The sequence below is a fragment of the Amblyomma maculatum genome, chromosome 9, assembly GCF_055883805.1.
Source record: "Amblyomma maculatum isolate TAMU_Amacu chromosome 9, ASM5588380v1, whole genome shotgun sequence".
NCBI lineage: Eukaryota > Metazoa > Arthropoda > Arachnida > Ixodida > Ixodidae > Amblyomma > Amblyomma maculatum.
Window position 1 is genome coordinate 109,017,538 of NC_139352.1, and position 25,353 is coordinate 109,042,890.

The 25,353-nt window shown below is 47.5% G+C and overlaps 4 non-coding genes across 4 annotated transcripts; all 4 read left to right on the forward strand.

Moving 5' to 3' along the window:
• Positions 1 to 9,532: 9,532 nt before the first annotated feature.
• TRNAT-UGU (transfer RNA threonine (anticodon UGU)) lies at positions 9,533 to 9,605 on the forward strand. Its single transcript has one exon. It is a non-coding gene; the product is annotated as a tRNA-Thr (tRNA).
• Positions 9,606 to 14,010: 4,405 nt separating this feature from the next.
• Positions 14,011 to 14,083, forward strand: TRNAT-UGU (transfer RNA threonine (anticodon UGU)). The gene has a single exon. It is a non-coding gene; the product is annotated as a tRNA-Thr (tRNA).
• Positions 14,084 to 20,456: 6,373 nt separating this feature from the next.
• Positions 20,457 to 20,529, forward strand: TRNAT-UGU (transfer RNA threonine (anticodon UGU)). Its single transcript has one exon. It is a non-coding gene; the product is annotated as a tRNA-Thr (tRNA).
• A 3,394-nt stretch (positions 20,530 to 23,923) lies between these two features.
• On the forward strand, positions 23,924 to 23,996 carry TRNAT-UGU (transfer RNA threonine (anticodon UGU)). Its single transcript has one exon. It is a non-coding gene; the product is annotated as a tRNA-Thr (tRNA).
• The last annotated feature ends 1,357 nt before the right edge of the window (positions 23,997 to 25,353 follow it).

Genomic DNA, 25,353 nt, shown 5'->3' on the forward strand with positions numbered 1-25,353 from the left:
CTCGCTTGGGAGCACCACGCAGAAGCATGATTCCTCGGAAGCAGCTCGGCACAAATCGCAGGGGACGCTTTCCCAGCAGAAGTGCTACGGCGCAGCGATCACGTCAGAGGCGTCCGGCATCAGACGCTGCACCTAGCAATCGCGCTGTGAGCGGAAAGAGGAGCAGCGTCGCCTAAACACCACTGTTCGAGTGACGCACGCTGGATGTTGGAAGGGGAGAGAGCGAGAAAACTTATTAAACGCAAGGGTATTGGGGCATCCTCGCACTGGTACCCGTGTGGCCCGAAGGGGAGAAGCGGGTGAGAGAAGAGTGATCTAAAGAAGGGAAAGACGCTTGATCTTACAACCCGTGAGGGTGCACGGCGAAACGTCAGGGGCGAGTGGCGCGCCACGTGTCGGGGCAGCGCCGTACATTGCGAGGAGGGGTTCTTCTGTGTCTGCCGCAAGATGGCTCTGCATGTGCGCAGAGCGCAGAAGAAATGTAGCGGAAACGTACTTCGCTACTCGTGTAACTGCGACTTCTGTCAGTAACATGCTCATAATTACCGATATACACCGCAGTATAACGTTCTACGGCACGTTTCTAAGGCAACACCGCATTCACCAGAAGCGCTTTTGTACCGCTTTCAAGCATCGAACTCGTGGCTTAGTGTTATTTTAATATTAATCTGTTCCTTGCACAACTCACACTGTTTCCAGATTTCGAGCAAAGTCCCTGGCCTCAATTTAATCAATTCATTCAATACCACGCGTCTAAAGGAATCATCCTTAAGCAATTTATTGTTCAATTTCCATAACTCCCAGCTAAACGCATTGCTTCGTTTTTTCGTGCCGAATAAGCATTGCACCAAACAGTGATCCGTGAATGTCATAGACACAACTCGGTATTCATTGCATGAAGGATTCAAATCCAGCGACGCGTAAATTCTGTCCAGACGCGCGTGGCTAGAACCTTGGAAGTGCGTGTACTGAACGGCACGCGGTCCTTCCAAGCAATCAGCCACATCCTCCATACTCCATTCGCTTGTTAACTGGCATAACATTTCAGTGCTCTTTTCTCTGAATCCGCGTGTGCTGGTTTTGTCTCGAGCATTCAGTACACAGTTAAAATCACCCAGCAATACTACCTGCCTTTCCGTACTTAACTGCTGCATAACATTCTAAAAAAAACACTGTTCTTTCCTCCACACAGTTAGGAGCGTACACACAAATAATGCGCCACTCAACACCGCTGTATACACAATCAGCCACTACACACCGTCCAGAAGAGCATGAGGAGTAGCCCTTTACAACCAGACCAGGCAGCTTTTTGACAAACAATACACACGCGGCCGATGTCTCAACTGCGTGGCTAACAATGGCGTAAAATCTAGCCGTGAAACGTCGCACCATGCTCCCGGTCTCTTCCTCCCCATCAACCTTAGTTTCTTGCACGGCAAGCACGTCAATATCGTGGTCAATTAAGAGCCGGTGCACCGGGCTCTGCTTCTTTTTACCTGCCAATTCCCTGACATTTAACGTGGCTACTCTTAAGGTGGTTTCAGGCGCCATTTTCATCAAGGGTGAAGAGACCGAAAGCATGGTGCTTACCTTTCCCGTCTAGCGCGTTGCTAGACGCCGTCTTTGGGTCCATCCCCGTCCGGTGCAAGCGGCTGACCTGGCAGCGGGGGCACTTTATCCGCTGCCCGTTTCTCTGATGAAATGTTTGGCCGCAGACGTAGCGTGGACCGCCGGGATTGCCCCGTTTTTGCTGGTGGCTCGTCGACGCTGGGGGCTGACGCCTGGTCACCTTCGGGTTCGGACTGTGTGTGGGATCGCTTGGCTGGTGTTGGGACGCCTGGCTTACGAACACCGCTGGTGTCCGAGTGCTCCTCCCCATTATCCTGTTCCATACCGTTCGCCGGCTCAAGTGACGTGCCTTCCTCATTGCTAGAGAGCTCAGGTGTAAAGTCTGCTCTCCCCACATCTCTCGCAGCCTTGCTGTTTTCTTCCGAGTCCACCGACGAATCTGTCTCCCGTGTCTGCGTTCGCACTTCTCCAGCACCTTTCGCCGCCTAAGCCATTGACAGATCCAGTTGCCTGCTGTACGAGAAGAAAATTACAGAAACCCAGCTGAACGCTTTGCTCGCAAAACTACACGAACAGGAATGTAAGGCACCCGGCAGATGGATAGAGGTTATTTGAAAAATAAAAGAACAGATTAACCTGATAGAAGAAGACAGATACCGAGGAGCGTTAGTGCGTGCAAGAGCGGAAAATTGGGACATGGGCGAGACGCCATCGAAAAGGGCACTGGGAATTGAAAAGGCTCATGCCGAGAAAAACCGCATTGATAAGATCAAATGGGGCGGCGTGCTATCGTCGGAAGACGATCATATCAGGCATGGTTTCTTCCAATATTATCAGGAACTGTTCAGCAAAAATGTGGTCGACATGAAAGCTTTCAAACAAAAGTTTCTTGCAGCTATGCCGCGGCTAGACGAGGATAAGAAGGAAAAATTTGAGATGCCAATCACAGAAATCGAGGTAGAAAAAGCGATCGATGGTTTAAATATGGGAAAGTCGCCTGGGCCAGACGGCCTAAGTGCGGCTTTTTATAAAGAATTTAAGAACGAAGTAGTTCCAATATTGACAGCGCTCTTCCATGAAGCCTATGCAATAAATAGATTGCCGCAATCTTTCGGACTATCTCATACTATTATTATTCCCAAGACAAATGACGAGGAAAAGCTGAAGCAAGTCACAGCATATAGGCCAATTGCTTTGACAAACGTAGATTACAAAATATTGATGAAAGTGTTAGCTAGAAGATTGCAGTCAGTTATTACAAATATTGTTGGTCCTCACCAAACGTGTGGTATAAAGGGGAGGTCAATTATGACTAATATACACACGGCAAGATCGGTGCTCGAGTGTAGTGAACTAATGGATAAATGTGTAGCCATCCTCCAACTGGACCTCGAAAAGGCTTTCGACTGTGTAGCCCACGAAATATTGCTTTGTATTCTGGATCACGTGAACCTAGGTTCAGTAATCAGAGAGGGTGTGGCCATGACGTACCGGGGATGCACTACTGGATTAATCATTAACAAAAGTCTGGGGGCCCCCATTCAGGTGCAATGCTCGGTACGCCAGGGCTGTCCCCTCAGCCCACTTTTGTTTGGCATCTACATAGAGACACTATGTGTGAACATTATCCAAAACGAAGCAGTTAAAGATTTTAAGTTGCAGGCAGCTGAAGTCAAGTTGCTCGCATACGCGGATGACCTAGCGGTCTGTGCTGTGGATCAGCATAGTATACGAGAGGCAGTGCTGTGTGTCGAGAGTTTCAGGAAGGCAACCGGAAGCAAAGTGAACTGGTCAAAGTTTCAGGGATTTTGGCATGGCAATTGGCCATCGACCCCAGAGCGTTTTGCAAGTGTGCCCTGGGTAACAACCCCCACAAAATACTTAGGAGTTCCATTAAAAAGCTACAGGGACAGTGATGCATACTGGAAAGGACAACTGAACGAAATACAGGAAAAAGCAGATAGATGGAAGGGGGCTTAATTATCAATTTTTGCCAGAGCGACGGTGTGCAATGTGTTCTTTTTAAGCAAACACTGGTATGTCATGCAAGTGTTGCACTGTTCCCGGGTAAATGTACAGAAGATACATCGTATTCTAGCTGTGTTTGTTGGGTCATCGAGCTGGGAACGGTGCAAGCAGACGAACTTGTTTCGAAGTGTGAAAGACGGTGGTCTCGGGCTGGGACATCTACTTCTCCGCCAGCTTGTCAACAGGTTTTTCTTCTTCCGAGATGTTAGTGACCCTTTCTTAAGAACAGTGTGCCAACTAAGATTGAATCGTGCTTTGCCTGATTTTGTTGTGGGTACCAAGAGTTTACCAGGGAGAATCTTCGGTTATTTTAGAGAAGTGGCTAACAGCGTGAAATTTCTTACAGCGCGTTTTTCGACAGAATTCTTAAGTGAAGTGAAGCGGAAAAAGCTATACGGTGATCTGTGTGATGTTGTTTTTCCAGTGCCAGTGTACAGAGCCATGTACAATGGAGGCAACGGTGGGGACGTTTTGAAAAGAGTTCAAAGAATGCAAGTTCAGCCAGGAATAAAAACTTTCTTCTTCAAATTACATACAGAAACACTACCAGTTAAAAAGTTCTTAGGGAAAGGTGTATTTGTATCATGGGGTGCGCATTGCCTAACATGCAAAGTGCCCGAAACAATTTATCATGTATTTCTTCACTGTTGGGAGGGGGTGTATCTTTGGGATGTTTTACAAAGAACCCTTAAAAAAGTTTCCGCTTCATCCGTACGGCATCAGATTTTTGGCCATTCAAAATGGGGATGGTTTCCCGTTGGACCAAGCAATGCTTTGCGGCCTCCATAGTATATGGCGCTCCAGGATGGCGGGTTATTACTGCGACCCAGACGCGCGACTGGCCCGCATGTACTTTAAGGAGAATGTGCACAGATTCGGGCAAGTGGTGAGATCACAATCATGTAACCCTGATTGGCTACTCAGGATGGAAAATTTGAGCCTGCTCAAAGAATTTTAAACAAGACAAGGCCTGTCGAGCAGCTCTGGCAGGTTGCTGGTGTCAAGATTGAATGAAGTTTTTTTTTTGTGTGTGTGCAGTGTTTGTCAAAGTATGGCAATAAAGAAAAAAAAATTTGTGGCTTAGTGGTAACGTCTCCGTCTCACACTCCGGAAACCCTGGTTCGATTCCCACTCAGCCCATCTTGGAAGTTGCTTTTTATTTATGAAGTGCATGCATGAAGCGCATGCCGGGATTTATCGCCCACGGCCAACGCCGCCGACGACACCGGCTTTTCTGCGACACGAGCTCCTTAACGCTACCGCGTTAAAAAATGATATGAGGGCAAAGGCAAGTAGCAAGTGATAAGGAGGAAATGTGTTTAGAGAAACCATCCTAACTTTATATTATTTCCAGTTCGATTCGTCCTATTTGCAGACATTAAGAACCAGCATGGGTACATGTGCAGCATAAGGTGCACATGTTTCTCCAGGAGAAACACATTTAATCCAGAGGATTCTGGATTCCTGGTTCCAGGCTAAGAATACATACTGAAGAATCTTTTTTTTTTCTTCACTCCATGACCTACTTTTGTCTCACTCGTCCTGCTCCTGCACACTCCTTGATCTACTTTCTTCTCATCGATTTTCCCATTCGCCGGCTTTTCTTCTTCGGAACAAAAAAGCTTATTCAAACCTGTGCCAATAATGATCGCTTTGCGCAGACAAAGGCAAGTCCACTTGTCGAAACATTGGCTCGACCTGCGAACTGAGGCATCCCCCCTTTACCCTTGTTCATTACTCCTTCCTACTGATTACTTCCAGTAACAAAAAAATCATGTATCATGTTGCATAAAATAAATGGCTTGTTTATAATTGATTCATAAACATATTTTCTGATGATTCTATGAATCTGACTGTGGGTCTGACTTAGTACATCATTTCACCAACATTTTCATGTAATTTGTACTCACAAGATGCATACGAAGGAAACAGCAAGTTTGTTTGCGACTGTGCTGAAACGGAAAGAATAACAAAAAAAAATTCAATCGAAAAACTGCACATACTGTGCTACTACCGCAAGCACCGCTGCATGCATTTGCGCACGTAGCCTTTTCGGACATTGCCTTGCATACGATGCAATAAGCATACCAAAATGTTCTTCTTCATCGACGTCTTTTGAAATTACTTTTGAAAGTGCATTAATTTCATCGTCAAATATTTTTTCCTCATCCTTTTACCATTACTATCACCGCTAGGGCCAGCATTACACTCCACAAATAGTGGTGGACTGTGCTGGACCTGTCCGTCGCTGTCTGCAGCACTAGTCTGTGGTATCCACGTCTCTTCAGCACTTTTACATGTTAACTTGCCATTATTGTCACTAACTGGCAGCAGTTCGAGGTTACCAGAAGTCCTGATAAAAACAACCCACAAAGACGCAAAATAGCCCCTTAGCATTTTTAAATAGTGTGCACGTCCTCTGTTCACTGACAGGCATACCTCGGCAAAATTGTGGGTGACCACTTAGGCTAACACATAAAAGTTTGGACAAATTTGTGGGCTCACTCAAACTCGTACTCATATACGCTTGGGCTCAATGCACTTATGAACTCGAAACATATTAGTACTTGCAACCCTGACTTACATTAATGCAGAGCCCACCACACTCACTGCGACTCAAAACTCATCTGGGCTCCGTTAATAATTGCAACTCGCATCTCATTTGGACTCACTCGTTTCTATTTACGACAGACTGATTCACAACTCATTTGGGCTCATGCACTCACTCTTCTCGACTAAAGAATCATTTGGACCCGCATTCATTTCGACTCACGACTGATGTGGACTTCACTTATTTGGGCTTACTCATTTCAACTCAGGAGTAATTTGGGCTATTGCAATCACTCCAAAATATATGAGAGAGCACGTAGGAAGGCATTCCACAGAATTTTTTCTTTTGGTCACCAAGAGACATAGTATAGAGACATAAGATCATGATCCCAGTTTGAGCCTGGCAACTCGGGAGTAATTTGGACTATTGCAATCACACCAAAATATGCAAGGGAGAGCACGCAGGAAGACATTCTACAGAATTTGCCACCAAGAGACATAGCTATAAGCCACGCGCACAAGTGCCCTTTCTCATAGCAATACTCTTTCCTTCCCTCCAATTAGGGAGAAAAATAAACAGAAGGACACCATCGTCGTAAAAACACAGAAGGTGACCTGAGCCTGGTCTCACAATTAAGATCATGATCTGAGTCTGAGCCTAGCCACTCAGATCTAAGCTGAATGTCAGTCCGGACTCAGTCGATTCAGATCACGGTCTGAAAATGAGTCCAGGCTCATCCACGACTCTTGCACCTGCAGATATATGATGTATAAGTAGTTTACGTCTCTGCAAATGACAATCATTATGTATTTTTAGAGGTTTAACACTCTGCAATACTTACGGACGGCCCATGACCGAATCTTTAAAAAAGATTAGGCGGCCATAAATTAACCACTTCCCTGCAGCCTCGTCATCAATGCAGTCATCATCATCTGCTGCTGCAGCACCACTTTTGGGTGGGGGGTTGCGGGCTTTGTAGAGCCGCCGGAACGAGTCTCTGAGATTTTTCCACCGGGCCTTGACTTCTGCAACCGCGAGCATGAATCACGCAATTAAAGAGATATATATGCGTGCAAGCGTGCACGCTAACAAAGTAGTATATATATATATATATATATATATATATATATGTATGTATTATAACGAGCACCCTCATTTTCCCCTAATTGATCTGCTTGTAGCTTACGGGGATCTCGGTTCTGGCAGTCTTGAAGCCATAGGTAGCGTAAGAGTGTTCTAGCACAGCTTTCGCCCTCGCTCTTGATCACGTTCTACGTGAAGCTGGCGGTAACAAAGGACGTCCCACGTCCGCCGCTATGGCTGAGGGTGGCGCTGGTGAACACTCTCAAGGTTCGTATACAGACAACATAAATACCCAAGAAAGTAGCAGGGGGGACAGCGGCCGATGTAGCTCAGTTGGAAGAGCACCGGACGCGTTATTCGGAGGTCGTGGGTTCGGATCCCACCATCGGCACGTTGTTTTTTCTTCTACTTTGTGTCTAGTTATCTTTCCCCTAAACAGATTACATTACTAATTTCTGTGATTATCCAAGCAAACATTAAAAAAAGACATAAAGTACCATCCCCAACGCTTTCCTTGGCATCGCCCACTGTTGGCTTCTTTGCTTCTTGTATTATAACGAGCACCCTCATTTTCCCCTAATTGATCTGCTTGTAGCTTACGGGGGTCTCGGTTCTGGCAGTCTTGAAGCCATAGGTAGCGTAAGAGGGTTCTAGCACAGCTTTCGCCCTCGCTCTTGATCACGTTCTACGTGAAGCTGGCGGTAACAAAGGACGTCCCACGTCCGCCGCTATGGCTGAGGGTGGCGCTGGTGAACACTCTCAAGGTTCGTATACAGACAACATAAATACCCAAGAAAGTAGCAGGGGGGACAGCGGCCGATGTAGCTCAGTTGGAAGAGCACCGGACGCGTTATTCGGAGGTCGTGGGTTCGGATCCCACCATCGGCACGTTGTTTTTTCTTCTACTTTGTGTCTAATTATCTTTCCCCTAATCTGATTACATTACTAATTTCTGTGATTATCCAAGCAAATATTAAAAAGACAAAGTACCATCCCCAACGCTTTCCTTGGCATCGCCGACTGTTGGCTTCTTTGCTTCTTGTATTATAACGAGCACCCTCATTTTCCCCTAATTGATCTGCTTGTAGCTTACGGGGGTCTCGGTTCTGGCAGTCTTGAAGCCATAGGTAGCGTAAGAGGGTTCTAGCACAGCTTTCGCCCTCGCTCTTGATCACGTTCTACGTGAAGCTGGCGGTAACAAAGGACGTCCCACGTCCGCCGCTATGGCTGAGGGTGGCGCTGGTGAACACTCTCAAAGTTCGTATACAGACAACATAAACACCCAAGAAAGTAGCAGGGGGGACAGCGGCCGATGTAGCTCTGTTGGAAGAGCACCGGACGCGTTATTCGGAGGTCGTGGGTTCGGATCCCACCATCGGGACGTTGTTTTTTCTTCTACTTTGTGTCTAATTATCTTTCCCCTAAACAGATTACATTACTAATTTCTGTGATTATCCAAGCAAATATTAAAAAAAAAGACATAAAGTACCATCCCCAACGCTTTCCTTGGCATCGCCGACTGTTGGCTTCTTTGCTTCTTGTATTATAACGAGCACCCTCATTTTCCCCTAATTGATCTGCTTGTAGCTTACGGGGGTCTCGGTTCTGGCAGTCTTGAAGCCATAGGTAGCGTAAGAGGGCTCTAGCACAGCTTTCGCCCTCGCTCTTGATCACGTTCTACGTGAAGCTGGCGGTAACAAAGGACGTCCCACGTCCGCCGCTATGGCTGAGGGTGGCGCTGGTGAACACTCTCAAGGTTCGTATACAGACAACATAAATACCCAAGAAAGTAGCAGGGGGGACAGCGGCCGATGTAGCTCAGTTGGAAGAGCACCGGACGCGATATTCGGAGGTCGTGGGTTCGGATCCCAACATCGGCACGTTGTTTTTTCTTCTACTTTGTGTCTAATTATCTTTCCCCTAAACAGATTACATTACTAATTTCTGTGATTATCCAAGCAAATATTAAAAAAAGACATAAAGTACCATCCCCAACGCTTTCCTTGGCATCGCCGACTGTTGGCTTCTTTGCTTGTATTATAACGAGCACCCTCATTTTCCCCTAATTGATCTGCTTGTAGCTTACGGGGGTCTCGGTTCTGGCAGTCTTGAAGCCATAGGTAGCGTAAGAGGGTTCTAGCACAGCTTTTGCCCTCGCTCTTGATCACGTTCTACGTGAAGCTGGCGGTAACAAAGGACGTCCCACGTCCGCCGCTATGGCTGAGGGTGGCGCTGGTGAACACTCTCAAGGTTCGTATACAGACAACATTAATACCCAAAAAAGTAGCAGGGGGGACAGCGGCCGATGTAGCTCAGTTGGAAGAGCACCGGACGTGTTATTCGGAGGTCGTGGGTTCGGATCCCCCCATCGGCACGTTGTTTTTTCTTCTACTTTGTGTCTAAATATATTTCCCCTAAACAGATTACATTACTAATTTCTGTGATTATCCAAGCAAATATTAAAAAAAAGACATAAAGTACCATCCCCAACGCTTTCCTTGGCATCGCCGACTGTTGGCTTCTTTGCTTCTTGTATTATAACGAGCACCCTCATTTTCCCCTAATTGATCTGCTTGTAGCTTACGGGGGTCTCGGTTCTGGCAGTCTTGAAGACATAGGTAGCCTAAGAGGGTTCTAGCACAGCTTTCGCCCTCGCTCTTGATCACGTTCTACGTGAAGCTGGCGGTAACAAAGGACGTCCCACGTCCGCCGCTATGGCTGAGGGTGGCGCTGGTGAACACTCTCAAGGTTCGTATACAGACAACATAAATACCCAAGAAAGTAGCAGGGGGGACAGCGGCCGATGTAGCTCAGTTGGAAGAGCACCGGACGCGTTATTCGGAGGTCGTGGGTTCGGATCCCACCATCGGCACGTTGTTTTTTCTTCTACTTTGTGTCTAATTATCTTTCCCCTAAACAGATTACATTACTAATTTCTGTGATTATCCAAGAAAATATTAAAAAAAAAAGACATAAAGTACCATCCCCAACGCTTTCCTTGGCATCGCCGACTGTTGGCTTCTTTCCTTCTTGTATTATAACGAGCACCCTCATTTTCCCCTAATTGATCTGCTTCTAGCTTACGGGGGTCTCGGTTCTGGCAGTCTTGAAGCCATAGGTAGCCTAAGAGGGTTCTAGCACAGCTTTCGCCCTCGCTCTTGATCACGTTCTACGTGAAGCTGGCGGTAACAAAGGACGTCCAACGTCCGCCGCTATGGCTGAGGGTGGCGCTGGTGAACACTCTCAAGGTTCGTATACAGACAACATAAATACCCAAGAAAGTAGCAGGGGGGACAGCGGCCGATGTAGCTCAGTTGGAAGAGCACCGGACGCGTTATTCGGAGGTTGTGGGTTCGGATCCCACCATCGGCACGTTGTATTTTCTTCTACTTTGTGTCTAATTATCTTTCCCCTAAACAGATTACATTACTAATTTCTGTGATTATCCAAGCAAATATTAAAAAAAAAGACATAAAGTACCATCCCCAACGCTTTCCTTGGCATCGCCAACTGTTGGCTTCTTTGCTTCTTGTATTATAACGAGCACCCTCATTTTCCCCTAATTGATCTGCTTGTAGCTTACGGGGGTCTCGGTTCTGGCAGTCTTGAAGCCATAGGTAGCGTAAGAGGGTTCTAGCACAGCTTTTGCCCTCGCTCTTGATCACGTTCTACGTGAAGCTGGCGGTAACAAAGGACGTCCCACGTCCGCCGCTATGGCTGAGGGTGGCGCTGGTGAACACTCTCAAGGTTCGTATACAGACAACATAAATACCCAAGAAAGTAGCAGGGGGGACAGCGGCCGATGTAGCTCAGTTGGAAGAGCACCGGACGCGTTATTCGGAGGTCGTGGGTTTGGATCCCACCATCGGCACGTTGTTTTTTCTTCTACTTTGTGTTTAATTATCTTTCCCCTAAACAGATTACATTACTAATTTCTGTGATTATCCAAGCAAATATTAAAAAAAAGACATAAAGTACCATCCCCAACGCTTTCCTTGGCATCGCCGACTGTTGGCTTCTTTGCTTCTTGTATTATAACGAGCACCCTCATTTTCCCCTAATTGGTCTGCTTGTAGCTTACGGGGGTCTCGGTTCTGGCAGTCTTGAAGCCATAGGTAGCGTAAGAGGGTTCTAGCACAGCTTTCGCCCTCACTCTTGATCACGTTCTACGTGAAGCTGGCGGTAACAAAGGACGTCCCACGTCCGCCGCTATGGCTGAGGGTGGCGCTGGTGAACACTCTCAAGTTTCGTATACAGACAACATAAATACCCAAGAATGTAGCAGGGGGGACAGCGGCCGATGTAGCTCAGTTGGAAGAGCACCGGACGCGTTATTCGGAGGTCGTGGGTTCGGATCCCACCATTGGCACGTTGTTTTTTCTTCTACTTTGTGTCTAATTATCTTTCCCCTAAACAGATTACATTACTAATTTCTGTGATTATCCAAGCAAATATTAAAAAAAAAGACATAAAGTAGCATCCCCAACGCTTTCCTTGGCATCGCCGACTGTTGGCTTCTTTGCTTCTTGTATTATAACGAGCACCCTCATTTTCCCCTAATTGATCTGCTTGTAGCTTACGGGGATCTCGGTTCTGGCAGTCTTGAAGCCATAGGTAGCGTAAGAGTGTTCTAGCACAGCTTTCGCCCTCGCTCTTGATCACGTTCTACGTGAAGCTGGCGGTAACAAAGGACGTCCCACGTCCGCCGCTATGGCTGAGGGTGGCGCTGGTGAACACTCTCAAGGTTCGTATACAGACAACATAAATACCCAAGAAAGTAGCAGGGGGGACAGCGGCCGATGTAGCTCAGTTGGAAGAGCCCCGGACGCGTTATTCGGAGGTCGTGGGTTCGGATCCCACCATCGGCACGTTGTTTTTTCTTCTACTTTGTGTCTAGTTATCTTTCCCCTAAACAGATTACATTACTAATTTCTGTGATTATCCAAGCAAACATTAAAAAAAGACATAAAGTACCATCCCCAACGCTTTCCTTGGCATCGCCCACTGTTGGCTTCTTTGCTTCTTGTATTATAACGAGCACCCTCATTTTCCCCTAATTGATCTGCTTGTAGCTTACGGGGGTCTCGGTTCTGGCAGTCTTGAAGCCATAGGTAGCGTAAGAGGGTTCTAGCACAGCTTTCGCCCTCGCTCTTGATCACGTTCTACGTGAAGCTGGCGGTAACAAAGGACGTCCCACGTCCGCCGCTATGGCTGAGGGTGGCGCTGGTGAACACTCTCAAGGTTCGTATACAGACAACATAAATACCCAAGAAAGTAGCAGGGGGGACAGCGGCCGATGTAGCTCAGTTGGAAGAGCACCGGACGCGTTATTCGGAGGTCGTGGGTTCGGATCCCACCATCGGCACGTTGTTTTTTCTTCTACTTTGTGTCTAATTATCTTTCCCCTAATCTGATTACATTACTAATTTCTGTGATTATCCAAGCAAATATTAAAAAGACAAAGTACCATCCCCAACGCTTTCCTTGGCATCGCCGACTGTTGGCTTCTTTGCTTCTTGTATTATAACGAGCACCCTCATTTTCCCCTAATTGATCTGCTTGTAGCTTACGGGGGTCTCGGTTCTGGCAGTCTTGAAGCCATAGGTAGCGTAAGAGGGTTCTAGCACAGCTTTCGCCCTCGCTCTTGATCACGTTCTACGTGAAGCTGGCGGTAACAAAGGACGTCCCACGTCCGCCGCTATGGCTGAGGGTGGCGCTGGTGAACACTCTCAAAGTTCGTATACAGACAACATAAACACCCAAGAAAGTAGCAGGGGGGACAGCGGCCGATGTAGCTCAGTTGGAAGAGCACCGGACGCGTTATTCGGAGGTCGTGGGTTCGGATCCCACCATCGGGACGTTGTTTTTTCTTCTACTTTGTGTCTAATTATCTTTCCCCTAAACAGATTACATTACTAATTTCTGTGATTATCCAAGCAAATATTAAAAAAAAAGACATAAAGTACCATCCCCAACGCTTTCCTTGGCATCGCCGACTGTTGGCTTCTTTGCTTCTTGTATTATAACGAGCACCCTCATTTTCCCCTAATTGATCTGCTTGTAGCTTACGGGGGTCTCGGTTCTGGCAGTCTTGAAGCCATAGGTAGCGTAAGAGGGCTCTAGCACAGCTTTCGCCCTCGCTCTTGATCACGTTCTACGTGAAGCTGGCGGTAACAAAGGACGTCCCACGTCCGCCGCTATGGCTGAGGGTGGCGCTGGTGAACACTCTCAAGGTTCGTATACAGACAACATAAATACCCAAGAAAGTAGCAGGGGGGACAGCGGCCGATGTAGCTCAGTTGGAAGAGCACCGGACGCGATATTCGGAGGTCGTGGGTTCGGATCCCAACATCGGCACGTTGTTTTTTCTTCTACTTTGTGTCTAATTATCTTTCCCCTAAACAGATTACATTACTAATTTCTGTGATTATCCAAGCAAATATTAAAAAAAAGACATAAAGTACCATCCCCAACGCTTTCCTTGGCATCGCCGACTGTTGGCTTCTTTGCTTGTATTATAACGAGCACCCTCATTTTCCCCTAATTGATCTGCTTGTAGCTTACGGGGGTCTCGGTTCTGGCAGTCTTGAAGCCATAGGTAGCGTAAGAGGGTTCTAGCACAGCTTTTGCCCTCGCTCTTGATCACGTTCTACGTGAAGCTGGCGGTAACAAAGGACGTCCCACGTCCGCCGCTATGGCTGAGGGTGGCGCTGGTGAACACTCTCAAGGTTCGTATACAGACAACATTAATACCCAAAAAAGTAGCAGGGGGGACAGCGGCCGATGTAGCTCAGTTGGAAGAGCACCGGACGTGTTATTCGGAGGTCGTGGGTTCGGATCCCCCCATCGGCACGTTGTTTTTTCTTCTACTTTGTGTCTAAATATATTTCCCCTAAACAGATTACATTACTAATTTCTGTGATTATCCAAGCAAATATTAAAAAAAAGACATAAAGTACCATCCCCAACGCTTTCCTTGGCATCGCCGACTGTTGGCTTCTTTGCTTCTTGTATTATAACGAGCACCCTCATTTTCCCCTAATTGATCTGCTTGTAGCTTACGGGGGTCTCGGTTCTGGCAGTCTTGAAGACATAGGTAGCCTAAGAGGGTTCTAGCACAGCTTTCGCCCTCGCTCTTGATCACGTTCTACGTGAAGCTGGCGGTAACAAAGGACGTCCCACGTCCGCCGCTATGGCTGAGGGTGGCGCTGGTGAACACTCTCAAGGTTCGTATACAGACAACATAAATACCCAAGAAAGTAGCAGGGGGGACAGCGGCCGATGTAGCTCAGTTGGAAGAGCACCGGACGCGTTATTCGGAGGTCGTGGGTTCGGATCCCACCATCGGCACGAAGTTTTTTCTTCTACTTTGTGTCTAATTATCTTTCCCCTAAACAGATTACATTACTAATTTCTGTGATTATCCAAGAAAATATTAAAAAAAAAAGACATAAAGTACCATCCCCAACGCTTTCCTTGGCATCGCCGACTGTTGGCTTCTTTCCTTCTTGTATTATAACGAGCACCCTCATTTTCCCCTAATTGATCTGCTTCTAGCTTACGGGGGTCTCGGTTCTGGCAGTCTTGAAGCCATAGGTAGCCTAAGAGGGTTCTAGCACAGCTTTCGCCCTCGCTCTTGATCACGTTCTACGTGAAGCTGGCGGTAACAAAGGACGTCCAACGTCCGCCGCTATGGCTGAGGGTGGCGCTGGTGAACACTCTCAAGGTTCGTATACAGACAACATAAATACCCAAGAAAGTAGCAGGGGGGACAGCGGCCGATGTAGCTCAGTTGGAAGAGCACCGGACGCGTTATTCGGAGGTTGTGGGTTCGGATCCCACCATCGGCACGTTGTATTTTCTTCTACTTTGTGTCTAATTATCTTTCCCCTAAACAGATTACATTACTAATTTCTGTGATTATCCAAGCAAATATTAAAAAAAAAGACATAAAGTACCATCCCCAACGCTTTCCTTGGCATCGCCAACTGTTGGCTTCTTTGCTTCTTGTATTATAACGAGCACCCTCATTTTCCCCTAATTGATCTGCTTGTAGCTTACGGGGGTCTCGGTTCTGGCAGTCTTGAAGCCATAGGTAGCGTAAGAGGGTTCTAGCACAGCTTTTGCCCTCGCTCTTGATCACGTTCTACGTGAAGCTGGCGGTAACAAAGGACGTCCCACGTCCGCCGCTATGGCTGAGGGTGGCGCTGGTGAACACTCTCAAGGTTCGTATACAGACAACATAAATACCCAAGAAAGTGGCAGGGGGGACAGCGGCCGATGTAGCTCAGTTGGAAGAGCACCGGACGCGTTATTCGGAGGTCGTGGGTTTGGATCCCACCATCGGCACGTTGTTTTTTCTTCTACTTTGTGTTTAATTATCTTTCCCCTAAACAGATTACATTACTAATTTCTGTGATTATCCAAGCAAATATTAAAAAAAAGACATAAAGTACCATCCCCAACGCTTTCCTTGGCATCGCCGACTGTTGGCTTCTTTGCTTCTTGTATTATAACGAGCACCCTCATTTTCCCCTAATTGGTCTGCTTGTAGCTTACGGGGGTCTCGGTTCTGGCAGTCTTGAAGCCATAGGTAGCGTAAGAGGGTTCTAGCACAGCTTTCGCCCTCACTCTTGATCACGTTCTACGTGAAGCTGGCGGTAACAAAGGACGTCCCACGTCCGCCGCTATGGCTGAGGGTGGCGCTGGTGAACACTCTCAAGTTTCGTATACAGACAACATAAATACCCAAGAATGTAGCAGGGGGGACAGCGGCCGATGTAGCTCAGTTGGAAGAGCACCGGACGCGTTATTCGGAGGTCGTGGGTTCGGATCCCACCATTGGCACGTTGTTTTTTCTTCTACTTTGTGTCTAATTATCTTTCCCCTAAACAGATTACATTACTAATTTCTGTGATTATCCAAGCAAATATTAAAAAAAAAGACATAAAGTAGCATCCCCAACGCTTTCCTTGGCATCGCCGACTGTTGGCTTCTTTGCTTCTTGTAATATAACGAGCACCCTCATTTTCCCCTAATTGATCTGCTTGTAGCTTACGGGGGTCTCGGTTCTGGCAGTCTTGAAGCCATAGGTAGCGTAAGAGGGTTCTACCACAGCTTTCGCCCTCGCTCTGGATCTCGTTCTACGTGAAGCTGGCGGTAACAAAGGACGTCCCACGTCCGCCGCTATGGCTGAGGGTGGCGCTGGTGAACACTCTCAAGGTTCGTATACAAACAACATAAATACCCAAGAAAGTAGCAGGGGGGACAGCGGCCGATGTAGCTCAGTTGGAAGAGCACCGGACGCGTTATTCGGAGGTCGTGGGTTCGGATCCCACCATCGGCACGTTGTTTTTTCTTCTACTTTGTGTCTAATTATCTTTCCCCTAAACAGATTACATTACTAATTTCTGTGATTATCCAAGCAAATATTAAAAAAAAGACATAAAGTACCATCCCCAACGCTTTCCTTGGCATCGCCGACTGTTGGCTTCTTTGCTTCTTGTATTATAACGAGCACCCTCATTTTCCCCTAATTGATCTGCTTGTAGCTTACGGGGGTCTCGGTTCTGGCAGTCTGGAAGCCATAGGTAGCGTAAGAGGGTTCTAGCACAGCTTTCGCCCTCGCTCTTGATCACGTTCTACGTGAAGCTGGCGGTAACAAAGGACGTCCCACGTCCGCTGCTATGGCTGAGGGTGGCGCTGGTGAACACTCTCAAGGTTCGTATACAGACAACATAAATACCCAAGAAAGTAGCAGGGGGGACAGCGGGCGACGTAGCTCAGTTGGAAGAGCACCGGACGCGTTATTCGGAGGTCGTGGGTTCGGATCCTACCATCGGCACATTGTTTTTTCGTCTACTTTGTGTCTAATTATCTTTCCCCTAAACAGATTACATTACTAATTTCTGTGATTATCCAAGCAAATATTAAAAAAAAGACATAAAGTACCATCCCCAACGCTTTCCTTGGCATCGCCGACTGTTGGCTTCTTTGCTTCTTGTATTATAACGAGCACCCTCATTTTCCCCTAATTGATCTGCTTGTAGCTTACAGGGGTCTCGGTTCTGGCAGTCTTGAAGCCATAGGTAGCGTAAGAGGGTTCTAGCACAGCTTTCGCCCTCGCTCTTGATCACGTTCCACGTTAAGCTGGCGGTAACAAAGGACGTCCCACGTCCGCCGCTATGGCTGAGGGTGGCGCTGGTGAACACTCTCAAGGTTCGTATACAGACAACATAAATACCCAAGAAAGTAGCAGGGGGGACAGCGGCCGACGTAGCTCAGTTGGAAGAGCACCGGACGTGTTATTCGGAGGTCGTGGGTTCGGATCCCCCCATCGGCACGTTGTTTTTTCTTCTACTTTGTGTCTAAATATATTTCCCCTAAACAGATTACATTACTAATTTCTGTGATTATCCAAGCAAATATTAAAAAAAAGACATAAAGTACCATCCCCAACGCTTTCCTTGGCATCGCCGACTGTTGGCTTCTTTGCTTCTTGTATTATAACGAGCACCCTCATTTTCCCCTAATTGATCTGCTTGTAGCTTACGGGGGTCTCGGTTCTGGCAGTCTTGAAGACATAGGTAGCCTAAGAGGGTTCTAGCACAGCTTTCGCCCTCGCTCTTGATCACGTTCTACGTGAAGCTGGCGGTAACAAAGGACGTCCCACGTCCGCCGCTATGGCTGAGGGTGGCGCTGGTGAACACTCTCAAGGTTCGTATACAGACAACATAAATACCCAAGAAAGTAGCAGGGGGGACAGCGGCCGATGTAGCTCAGTTGGAAGAGCACCGGACGCGTTATTCGGAGGTTGTGGGTTCGGATCCCACCATCGGCACGTTGTTTTTTCTTCTACTTTGTGTCTAATTATCTTTCCCCTAAACAGATTACATTACTAATTTCTGTGATTATCCAAGCAAATATTAAAAAAAAGACATCCCAACGCTTTCCTTGGCATCGCCGACTGTTGGCTTCTTTGCTTCTTGTATTATAACGAGCACCCTCATTTTCCCCTAATTGATCTGCTTGTAGCTTACGGGGGTCTCGGTTCTGGCAGTCTTGAAGCCATAGGTAGCGTAAGAGGGTTCTAGCACAGCTTTCGCCCTCGCTCTTGATCACGTTCTACGTGAAGCTGGCGGTAACAAAGGACGTCCCACGTCCGCCGCTATGGCTGAGGGTGGCGCTGGTGAACACTCTCAAGGTTCGTATACAGACAACATAAATACCCAAGAAAGTAGCAGGGGGACAGCGGCCGATGTAGCTCAGTTGGAAGAGCACCGGACGCGTTATTCGGAGGTCGTGGGTTCGGATCCCACCATCGGCACGTTGTTTTTTCTTCTACTTTGTGTTTAATTATCTTTCCCCTAAACAGATTACATTACTAATTAGTGATTATCCAATCAAATATTAAAAAAAAGACATAAAGTACCATCCCCAACGCTTTCCTTGGCATCGCCGACTGTTGGCTTCTTTGCTTCTTGTATTATAACGAGCACCCTCATTTTCCCCTAATTGATCTGCTTGTAGCTTACGGGGGTCTCGGTTCTGGCAGTCTTGAAGCCATAGGTAGCGTAAGAGGGTTCTAGCACAGCTTTCGCCCTCACTCTTGATCACGTTCTACGTGAAGCTGGCGGTAACAAAGGACGTCCCACGTCCGCCGCTATGGCTGAGGGTGGCGCTGGTGAACACTCTCAAGGTTCGTATACAGACACCATAAATACCCAAGAATGTAGCAGGGGGGACAGCGGCCGATGTAGCTCAGTTGGAAGAGCACCGGACGCGTTATTCGGAGGTCGTGGGTTCGGATCCCACCACTGGCACGTTGTTTTTTCTTCTACTTTGTGTCTAATTATCTTTCCCCTAAACAGATTACATTACTAATTTCTGTGATTATCAAAGCAAATATTAAAAAAAAGACATAAAGTACCATCCCCAACGCTTTCCTTGGCATCGCCGACTGTTGGCTTCTTTGCTTCTTGTATTATAACGAGCACCCTCATTTTCCCCTAATTGATCTGCTTGTAGCTTACGGGGGTCTCGGTTCTGGCAGTCTTGAAGCCATAGGTAGCGTAAGAGGGTTCTAGCACAGCTTTCGCCCTCGCTCTCGATCACGTTCTACGTGAAGCTGGCGGTAACAAAGGACGTCCCACGTCCACCGCTATGGCTGAGGGTGGCGCTGGTGAACACTCTCAAGGTTCGTATACAGACAACATAAATACCCAAGAAAGTAGCAGGGGGGACAGCGGCCGATGTAGCTCAGTTGGAAGAGCACCGGACGCGTTATTCGGAGGTCGTGGGTTCGGATCCCACCATCGGCACGTTGTTTTTTCTTCTACTTTGTGTCTAATTATCTTTCCCCTAAACAGATTACATTACTAATTTCTGTGATTATCCAAGCAAATATTAAAAAAAGACATAAAGTACCATCCCCAACGCTTTCCTTGGCATCGCCGACTGTTGGCTTCTTTGCTTCTTGTATTATAACGAGCACCCTCATTTTCCCCTAATTGATCTGCTTGTAGCTTACGGGGGTCTCGGTTCTGGCAGTCTGGAAGCCATAGGTAGCGTAAGAGGGTTCTAGCACAGCTTTCGCCCTCGCTCTTGATCACGTTCTACGTGAAGCTGGCGGTAACAAAGGACGTCCCACGTCCGCCGCTATGGCTGAGGGTGGCGCTGGTGAACACTCTCAAGGTTCGTATACAGACAACATAAATACCCAAGAAAGTAGCAGGGGGGACAGCGGCCGATGTAGCTCAGTTGGAAGAGCACCGGACGCGTTATTCGGAGGTCGTGGGTTCGGATCCCACCATCGGCACGTTGTTTTTTCTTCTACTTTGTGTCTAATTATCTTTCCCCTAAACAGATTAAAAATCCAAGCAAATAATAAAAAAAAGACATAAAGTACCATCCCCAACGCTATCCTTGGCATCGCCGACTGTTGGTTTCTTTGCTTCTTGTATTATAACGAGCACCCTCATTTTCCCCTAATTGATCTGCTTGTAGCCTACGCGGGTCTCGGTTCTGGCAGTCTTGAAGCCATAGGTAGCGTAAGAGGGTTCTAGCACAGCTTTCGCCCTCGCTCTTGATCACGTTCTACGTGAAGCTGGCGGTAACAAAGGACGTCCCACGTCCGCCGCTATGGCTGAGGGTGGCGCTGGTGAACACTCTCAAGGTTCGTATACATACAACATAAATACCCAAGAAAGTAGCAGGGGGGACAGCGGCCGATGTAGCTCAGTTGGAAGAGCACCGGACGTGTTATTCGGAGGTCGTGGGTTCGGATCCCACCATCGGCACGTTGTTTTTTCTTCTACTTTGTGTCTAATTATCTTTCCCCTAAACAGATTACATTACTAATTTCTGTTATTATCCAAGCAAATATTTAAAAAAAGACATAAAGTACCATCCGCAACGCTTTCCTTGGCATCGCCGACTGTTGGCTTCTTTGCTTCTTGTATTATAACGAGCACCCTCATTTCCCCCTAATTGATCTGCTTGTAGCTTACGGGGGTCTCGGTTCTGGCAGTCTTGAAGCCATAGGTAGCGTAAGAGGGTTCTAGCACAGCTTTCGCCCTCGCTCTTGATCACGTTCTACGTGAAACTGGCGGTAACAAAGGACGTCCCACGTCCGCCGCTATGGCTGAGGGTGGCGCTGGTGAACACTCTCAAGGTTCGTATACAGACACCATAAATACCCAAGAATGTAGCAGGGGGGACAGCGGCCGATGTAGCTCAGTTGGAAGAGCACCGGACGCGTTATTCGGAGGTCGTGGGTTCGGATCCCACCATTGGCACGTTGTTTTTTCTTCTACTTTGTGTCTAATTATCTTTCCCCTAAACAGATTACATTACTAATTTCTGTGATTATCCAAGCAAATATTAAAAAAAAGACATAAAGTACCATCCCCAACGCTTTCCTTGGCATCGCCGACTGTTGGCTTCTTTGCTTCTTGTATTATAACGAGCACCCTCATTTTCCCCTAATTGATCTGCTTGTAGCTTACGGGGGTCTCGGTTCTGGCAGTCTTGAAGCCATAGGTAGCGTAAGAGGGTTCTAGCACAGCTTTCGCCCTCGCTCTCGATCACGTTCTACTTTGAAGCTGGCGGTAACAAAGGACGTCCCACGTCCGCCGCTATGGCTGAGGGTGGCGCTGGTGAACACTCTCAAGGTTCGTATACGGACAACATAAATACCCAAGAAAGTAGCAGGGGGGACAGCGGCCGATGTAGCTCAGTTGGAAGAGCACCGGACGCGTTATTGGGAGGTCGTGGGTTCGGATCCCACCATCGGCACGTTGTTTTTTCTTCTACTTTGTGTCTAATTATCTTTCCCCTAAACAGATTACATTACTAATTTCTGTGATTATCCAAGCAAATATTAAAAAAAAGACATAAAGTACCATCCCCAACACTTTCCTTGGCATCGCCGACTGTTGGCTTCTTTGCTTCTTGTATTATAACGAGCACCCTCATTTTCCCCTAATTGATCTGCTTGTAGCTTACGGGGGTCTCGGTTTTGGCAGTCTTGAAGCCATAGGTAGCGTAAGAGGGTTCTAGCACAGCTTTCGCCCTCGCTCTTGATCACGTTCTACGTGAAGCTGGCGGTAACAAAGGACGTCCCACGTCCGCCGCTATGGCTGAGGGTGGCGCTGGTGAACACTCTCAAGGTTCGTATACAGACAACATAAATACCCAAGAAAGTAGCAGGGGGACAGCGGCCGATGTAGCTCAGTTGGAAGAGCACCGGACGCGTTATTCGGAGGTCGTGGGTTCGGATCCCACCATCGGCACGTTGTTTTTTCTTCTACTTTGTGTTTAATTATCTTTCCCCTAAACAGATTACATTACTAATTAGTGATTATCCAATCAAATATTAAAAAAAAGACATAAAGTACCATCCCCAACGCTTTCCTTGGCATCGCCGACTGTTGGCTTCTTTGCTTCTTGTATTATAACGAGCACCCTCATTTTCCCCTAATTGATCTGCTTGTAGCTTACGGGGGTCTCGGTTCTGGCAGTCTTGAAGCCATAGGTAGCGTAAGAGGGTTCTAGCACAGCTTTCGCCCTCACTCTTGATCACGTTCTACGTGAAGCTGGCGGTAACAAAGGACGTCCCACGTCCGCCGCTATGGCTGAGGGTGGCGCTGGTGAACACTCTCAAGGTTCGTATACAGACACCATAAATACCCAAGAATGTAGCAGGGGGGACAGCGGCTGATGTAGCTCAGTTGGAAGAGCACCGGACGCGTTATTCGGAGGTCGTGGGTTCGGATCCCACCACTGGCACGTTGTTTTTTCTTCTACTTTGTGTCTAATTATCTTTCCCCTAAACAGATTACATTACTAATTTCTGTGATTATCAAAGCAAATATTAAAAAAAAGACATAAAGTACCATCCCCAACGCTTTCCTTGGCATCGCCGACTGTTGGCTTCTTTGCTTCTTGTATTATAACGAGCACCCTCATTTTCCCCTAATTGATCTGCTTGTAGCTTACGGGGGTCTCGGTTCTGGCAGTCTTGAAGCCATAGGTAGCGTAAGAGGGTTCTAGCACAGCTTTCGCCCTCGCTCTCGATCACGTTCTACGTGAAGCTGGCGGTAACAAAGGACGTCCCACGTCCACCGCTATGGCTGAGGGTGGCGCTGGTGAACACTCTCAAGGTTCGTATACAGACAACATAAATACCCAAGAAAGTAGCAGGGGGGACAGCGGCCGATGTAGCTCAGTTGGAAGAGCACCGGACGCGTTATTCGGAGGTCGTGGGTTCGGATCCCACCATCGGCACGTTGTTTTTTCTTCTACTTTGTGTCTAATTATCTTTCCCCTAAACAGATTACATTACTAATTTCTGTGATTATCCAAGCAAATATTAAAAAAAGACATAAAGTACCATCCCCAACGCTTTCCTTGGCATCGCCGACTGTTGGCTTCTTTGCTTCTTGTATTATAACGAGCACCCTCATTTTCCCCTAATTGATCTGCTTGTAGCTTACGGGGGTCTCGGTTCTGGCAGTCTGGAAGCCATAGGTAGCGTAAGAGGGTTCTAGCACAGCTTTCGCCCTCGCTCTTGATCACGTTCTACGTGAAGCTGGCGGTAACAAAGGACGTCCCACGTCCGCCGCTATGGCTGAGGGTGGCGCTGGTGAACACTCTCAAGGTTCGTATACAGACAACATAAATACCCAAGAAAGTAGCAGGGGGGACAGCGGCCGATGTAGCTCAGTTGGAAGAGCACCGGACGCGTTATTCGGAGGTCGTGGGTTCGGATCCCACCATCGGCACGTTGTTTTTTCTTCTACTTTGTGTCTAATTATCTTTCCCCTAAACAGATTAAAAATCCAAGCAAATAATAAAAAAAAAGACATAAAGTACCATCCCCAACGCTTTCCTTGGCATCGCCGACTGTTGGTTTCTTTGCTTCTTGTATTATAACGAGCACCCTCATTTTCCCCTAATTGATCTGCTTGTAGCCTACGCGGGTCTCGGTTCTGGCAGTCTTGAAGCCATAGGTAGCGTAAGAGGGTTCTAGCACAGCTTTCGCCCTCGCTCTTGATCACGTTCTACGTGAAGCTGGCGGTAACAAAGGACGTCCCACGTCCGCCGCTATGGCTGAGGGTGGCGCTGGTGAACACTCTCAAGGTTCGTATACATACAACATAAATACCCAAGAAAGTAGCAGGGGGGACAGTGGCCGACGTAGCTCAGTTGGAAGAGCACCGGACGTGTTATTCGGAGGTCGTGGGTTCGGATCCCACCATCGGCACGTTGTTTTTTCTTCTACTTTGTGTCTAATTATATTTCCCCTAAACAGATTACATTACTAATTTCTGTTATTATCCAAGCAAATATTTAAAAAAAGACATAAAGTACCATCCGCAACGCTTTCCTTGGCATCGCCGACTGTTGGCTTCTTTGCTTCTTGTATTATAACGAGCACCCTCATTTCCCCCTAATTGATCTGCTTGTAGCTTACGGGGGTCTCGGTTCTGGCAGTCTTGAAGCCATAGGTAGCGTAAGAGGGTTCTAGCACAGCTTTCGCCCTCGCTCTTGATCACGTTCTACGTGAAACTGGCGGTAACAAAGGACGTCCCACGTCCGCCGCTATGGCTGAGGGTGGCGCTGGTGAACACTCTCAAGGTTCGTATACAGACACCATAAATACCCAAGAATGTAGCAGGGGGGACAGCGGCCGATGTAGCTCAGTTGGAAGAGCACCGGACGCGTTATTCCGAGGTCGTGGGTTCGGATCCCACCATTGGCACGTTGTTTTTTCTTCTACTTTGTGTCTAATTATCTTTCCCCTAAACAGATTACATTACTAATTTCTGTGATTATCCAAGCAAATATTAAAAAAAAGACATAAAGTACCATCCCCAACGCTTTCCTTGGCATCGCCAACTGTTGGCTTCTTTGCTTCTTGTATTATAACGAGCACCCTCATTTTCCCCTAATTGATCTGCTTGTAGCTTACGGGGGTCTCGGTTCTGGCAGTCTTGAAGCCATAGGTAGCGTAAGAGGGTTCTAGCACAGCTTTCGCCCTCGCTCTCGATCACGTTCTACTTTGAAGCTGGCGGTAACAAAGGACGTCCCACGTCCGCCGCTATGGCTGAGGGTGGCGCTGGTGAACACTCTCAAGGTTCGTATACGGACAACATAAATACCCAAGAAAGTAGCAGGGGGGACAGCGGCCGATGTAACTCAGTTGGAAGAGCACCGGACGCGTTATTGGGAGGTCGTGGGTTCGGATCCCACCATCGGCACGTTGTTTTTTCTTCTACTTTGTGTCTAATTATCTTTCCCCTAAACAGATTACATTACTAATTTCTGTGATTATCCAAGCAAATATTAAAAAAAAGACATAAAGTACCATCCCCAACACTTTCCTTGGCATCGCCGACTGTTGGCTTCTTTGCTTCTTGTATTATAACGAGCACCCTCATTTTCCCCTAATTGATCTGCTTGTAGCTTACGGGGGTCTCGCTTCTGGCAGTCTGGAAGCCATAGGTAGCGTAAGAGGGTTCTAGCACAGCTTTCGCCCTCGCTCTTGATCACGTTCTACGTGAAGCTGGCGGTAACAAAGGACGTCCCGCGTCCGCCGCTATGGCTGAGGGTGGCGCTGG